Here is a 6,287-nt window from a genome sequence, read left to right as displayed (position 1 = left end):
AAGATAAACCATATCTAGAGGGCAAGAACTTCATTGATTTACTTCAGTTTCTTGCTAAAATTACTGCTCATCGTATGGTTGTTCAGAATCACACACAAAACCAACAATTATATTACGCACACCATGATGCCAACATTGAAAACAAGATAACTGCAAATCTTTTGAAGTTACACCGCTGCTCCAAGTAACCCCATTTTACATTACTGTTTTATACATAGTATTCAAAAGAACAAAAACTCTATTTATCGTACAGTTTGAGCCTATTAGAAAATCTAAAATCAACCATGAAAGATCGGCACACGTAACGTCATTCAAATGGTTCAATTGGCTCTAAGCACTATCGGACTTAACATCTGAGGTCATCAGTCCCCTAAACTTAGAACTACTTAAACATAACTAACCTAAGGACATCACACACATCCATGCCCGAGGCAGGATTCGAACCTGCGACCGTAGCAACCGCGTGGTTCCGGACTGATGCGCCTAGAACCGCTCGACCACCGCGGCGTAACGTCATTGGCTAATGTATATACAAAGATGCAACTTCCTCACCAAATATGTAGAACACATCCCGTGATTTTTTTTTAACGGAATGAACCAAAATTCAACCACTGAACAATACGTATAACAAGCAGAAATATACTAAGTCATGCATACAATCACCTCAGTACATTTCGGTGTTTCCTTCGTTCTCACATCCTTTGTTATAACACGTGTGGAATTCTCCGGACTCCTGCAGTAATAGTGAATCTTTTGTTTTAGATCAGTGTCAGGAGGCACGGTGTTTGAAGTCTGTAAATTAATTATCAGTGCAGGGGAACACACTGTATAATGTTTTAAATGTTTTCGCATCCTGGTTCAGATCGGTAGATGTGGGTAAAATTCCCTAACTGTGAGAAATAAAGCAAAACTTCACATTTTCATCATTTTGATTGTCCTTTTATAAACGATTTTTTTCTTTCAAGCTTATCATGTCATGTATAGTCAGTGCAACACCAAACAGTTTAGTTTCTCCGTAAGTATTTCTGAATTATTAAATATAATGAATCAGCCTCCGTTGGCGAGGGGTCGCACAAAGTGGAAATATCCATGTAACGCTCTTGCCACCCGAGTGACATTATCCAGAGCCTTTAACCCTTAACTCACGAGGTGACTTTTTTCTACAACGTATGCTAAGAAGTAGGGGCTCTGGCACCCCTACGTTTAACTCGAGATTTAAGGCACAAATCATTTGGTTTCAAATTTGTTATGCAACATTTACTTTTACAATTACTTAAGTGTTGTTTAAATGATCCTTGTTTATTTTACTGCACTAAATAAAGTCTGCAGCATTTTACTATTTACCTCACAATATCACATAGTTTCGTGCGTTTTTTTTTTCCTAATAGTACACACAAATGGACTGTTAGATAACTGAATTTTACATTCTGAAAGATTGTACTATCTGTGTAGCAAGTAAATTTCCACATAAAACTAAATTCCAGGGTAAAAATTTGTACATAAAAATTCCACTCTATCGGTACAAACAGAAAGTCTGCAAAATTGACATTCATTGCTGGGATCTAAAATGTTCTCATCGCCACAAAGAACACATTTGATTTTACTGGTGAAACAGATAGATCCCTCGACAGCAAAAGATTATAGGGCTGGCAGTTTAAGGAGGGTAAGGAGAACATAGAAGCATTCCGTCACAACTGACCACAGAGGGCGAGTTCGAAAATCTTAACGCTGTCTGAGAGACCATACCTCGTGAGTTATGGTTTGAAGAGGTTCTGTCGTAACATTTTCAGAAATGTGTTTGGGTTGAATGGATTAGTAACAATTTTTTCAGAAATTATATATTTTCAAAAAATAGTCAGTTTACAGAAAAGCTGAAGTCAAAAAGAATCTATTATCATGTTCATATCATTTGCTGAAATTCCACCGCGTACTTGTCTAGCTGCCTGCACTCGTTAAAGTCCAATTATCGGTTATGTATGTTCCATCCCGGCCGTCTCTGTCAAGCAAAAAGTTATGCAAAACGACACACGATTCTACAATATTTATAGAAAAATCACGATCCAAGTTCAAAGATGTTAGAAAAATCTCCATTTATTGCTCAATATCAAACATAAATAAATGAATAAATTACTTTTAAATCATGTATTTCTTTATGCCTCTGATCCTGCAATAGTTAACTTACCTAGTAAAATGATGATGTGCCGAGTACAAATTATTAAGACTTTGCAGTATGCTGAAATAATATTTTTGTTTCATTTATCTGATAGCGAGAGGCAACATTTGTAGACGTACAGGCCGAATAATTTTCGTGAAGAACACGTTCTTGCGCTGTAAAGAATCCTTCAGTCACCGATGTAGTTCGTCGAATGTTGGATATACTCATTGCGAACGTAATGGAAGAACGCAGAATCGCTACGGAGCTCCAGAAAATGGGCGCCGAAACACACTCATTCGTTACCTTTTAAATAAAACTGCATGAATCCTCTGTATCCTGTTGCCTCTTTTTTCAAGCGACGATAAACTGCTATCATTTGTTCACGTACAATTCTGTTGGGACTGTTCTGAGAGACTGGGAGCGAAATCCGAGCCGCGCCGTTAACACATGCAACCGGATAAACCGGTGCCGTTGTCTCTTTACGCATCGGTTGAATTATTCATTCACTGTCCAGAGTGAAACCAGTCTGTGGAAGCAGTTGAATGAAAGCAGACGATGCTGTCCGACGAATTCACTTCTGAGTGGAAACATTCGATCGAGCGCTGCTAAATCATCGTAGTTGATTGCACTGTGTTATCGCCTGTCGTCATTATTATTGCCTTACCGATATTTGCTTTTTATTGAATAACTTTTAGTTCAGTTTTGCGTTCATTTTTAAAAGTCTGCGTTTACTTAATAGTGATCTTCATGTCTACAAAACAACGGAATTAACACAACGGCACATTATAAACAGACTAATTCAGTTGGAGATCTGATGTAGTCCAATGACAACATTGTTCGATAAGCGACTAAGTACAGGGCTAATCAAATATTTATAAAAACTCTCAACGATGTTATTTTTGAGGTATTCATTGCGTGATAGTTAGATGATTGGATAAATTTCTAATTTCTTGATTATCTCTCAACACACGCATTGACTTTTCTGTAACGTTCCCTACGAGGTGGAGTCTCCGGGACCTCTATGTTTAAACCGACATTTGAGGCACAAATAATTTGATATTTTTATGTTATATAATAGTTATTTTTTTAATTAGTTATGTGTTGTTTAAATGCTACTTGTTTCTTTTATTGCACTAAATAAAGCCTGCGGCATATTACTGTTTATCACATAAAAATGACATACGTTTGTGTGGTTTCTCAAATAGTACACATAAATGGACTGTTAGAGAACTGAATTTTACATTCTGAAAAACTATACTAGCTCTGTAGCAAGTAAATTTCCACATTATACTAAATACCAGGGTTTAAATTCACACATAAAAAACTCCACTCGATAGGTACAAAAATAAAGTCTGCAAAGCTGACATTCATTGCTGGGATCTAATTTTCCCTTTATCACCACTCAGAACCCATTTGACTTTAACTAACACTTTTAAGCATTTTATTGGAGCAACAGGCAGATTCCCATTACTTTTCTCCAGAAGTCCTTCCCATGGATAATGCTTTTGTTCGAAAGCAGAAGGGTGCTCACTGGCTATTGTGAATCGCATTTTTCATCTATTACTCGATCTACATCACTGACCCCTTCCTCCATCCATTTTCTAAGTAATTCATCAAAGTCGGGAAAGTTAAAACAGACACGTTCCTAACAATACATTTTGTACAGGGTTCGGCACGTAAAACCGACCCGTCGTACGCAGCAATAATGTACCAGTGCATGCGCCGCGTCAATTATAATGGAAAAAGCGAAGCAGTCGCGCACGAATTAACATTTCCTCTGATGTACGGACACTGCGCGGAATCTTGTTGTTGTGTAAGGCAGCTGCAGCCGCAGCCAGTGAAGCTTGTAGAAACCAGTCGAGAAAAAGGCCTCGTTGTGTAAAACCGGGTTAGTGTGAGTGTGTGATACTGCAGTATTCGTTACCCTTGCAGGCTGCGTTCATTCGCACTGGATCTTTTGTGAAAATAAAGAATTTCTTTCAGGAGAAATTTTCAGAACGTTCTGTGCTAGCAAAAAGCATTATACAGGAACTGATTGAAAAATGGCGGCGTACAGGATCCGAGAAAGAAATGGTTCAAATGGCTCTGAGCACTATGGGACTTAACAGCTACGGTCATCAGTCCCCTAGAACTTAGAACCACTTAAACCTAACTAACCTAAGGACATACAACAACACCCAGTCATCACGAGGCAGAGAGAATCCCTGACCCCGCCGGGAATCGAACCCGGGAACCCGGGCGCAGGAAGCGAGAACGCTACCGTACGACCACGAGCTGCGGACAAGATCCGTGAAAGATGAAATAGTGAAGGCAGCAGAGGTTCAAGTAGGTAAAAAGCCGAAAGCTAGTAGAAATTCTTGGGTAACGGAAGATATATTGAATGTAATTGATGAAAGTATAAAAATGCAGTAAATGAAGCAGGCCAAAAGGAATATAAACGTCTCAAAAATGATATCGACAGGAAGTGCAAAACTGCTAAGCAGGGATTGCTAGAGGACAAATGTAAGGATGTAGAGGCATATCTCACTAGGAGTAAGATAGATACTGCCTACAGGAAAATTAAAGAGACCTTTGGAGAAAAGAGAGCCACTTGCATGATTATCCAGAGCTCAGATGGAAAACCAGTTCTAAGCAAAGAAGGGGAGGCGGAAAGGTGGAAGGAGTATATGGAGGGTCTATACAAGGGAGATGTACTTGAGGGCAATGTTATGGAAATGGAAAAGGACGTAATTGAAGATGAAATGGGAGATGTGATACTGCGTGAAGAGTTTGACAGAGCACTGAAAGACCTAAGTCGAAACAAGGCCCCGGGAGTATACAATTTTCCATTACAACTACTGATAGCCTTAGGAGAGCCAGTTATGATAAAACTCTACCATCTAGTGAGTAAGATGTATGAGACAGGCGAAATACCCACAGACTTTAAGAAGAATATAACAACTCCAATCCCAAAGAAAGAAGGTGTTGGCAGGTGTAAGAATTACCGAGCTATCAGTTTAATAAGTCATGGCGGCAAAATACTTAAACGAATTCTTTGCAGACGAATGGAAAAACTGGTAGAAGCTGACCTTGGGGAAGATCAGTTTGGTTTCCGTAGAAATGTTGGAACACGTGAGGCAATACTGACCCTATGACTTACATTAGAAGATAGGTTAAGGAAAGGAAAACCTACGTTTCTGGCATATGTAGACTTAGAGAAAGCTTTTGACAAGGTTGACTGAAATACTCTCTTTCAAATTCTGAAGGTGGCAGGGGTCAAATACAGGGAGCGAAAGGCTATTTACAATTTGTACAGTAACCAGATGGCAGTTATAAGAATCGAGGGGCATGATAGGGAAGCAGCGGTTCGGAAGGGAGTGAGATAGTGTTGTTATTCAATATGTTTACTGAGGAAGCAGTAAAGGAAACAAAAGAAAAATTTGGAGAAGAAATAAAAACTGAGGTTTGCCGATGATATTGTAATTCTGTCAGAGACAGCAAAGGACCTGGAAGACCAGTTGAACGGAATGGACAGTGTCTTGAAAGGCAGATATAAAATGAACATCAATAAAGGCAAAACAAGGATAATGGAATGTAGTCTAATTAAATCAGGTGATGCTAATGGAGTTAGATTATGAAACAAGACACTTAAAGTAGTAGATGAGTTCTGCTATTTGGGGAGCAAAATAACTGATGATTGTCGAAGTAGAGAGGATATAAAATGTAGACTAGCAATGTCAAGAAAAATATTTGTATGGAGCGGTGCCATGCATGGATGTGAAACATGGACGATAAATAGTTTAGACAAGAAGAGAATAGAAGCTTTCGAAATGTGGTGCTACAGAAGAATGCTCAAGATTAGATGGGTAGATCACGTAACTAATGAGAAGGCACTGAATAGAATCGGGGAGAAAACGAATTTGTGGAACAACTTTACTAGAATAAGGGAGCTGTTAGTAGGCCATGTTCTGCGGCATCAATGGATCACCAATGTAGTGATGGAGGGAAGCGTGGAGGGTAAAAATCGTAGAGGGAGACCAAGAGATTAATACACTAAGCAGATTCAGAAGGATGTAGGTTGCAGTAGTTACTCGGAGTTGAAGAAGCTTCCACAAGATCGAGTAGCATGGAGAGCTGAATCAAAATAGTCTCT

The sequence above is a fragment of the Schistocerca americana genome, chromosome 1, assembly GCF_021461395.2.
Source record: "Schistocerca americana isolate TAMUIC-IGC-003095 chromosome 1, iqSchAmer2.1, whole genome shotgun sequence".
NCBI lineage: Eukaryota > Metazoa > Arthropoda > Insecta > Orthoptera > Acrididae > Schistocerca > Schistocerca americana.
This window is presented reverse-complemented; position numbering follows the sequence as displayed.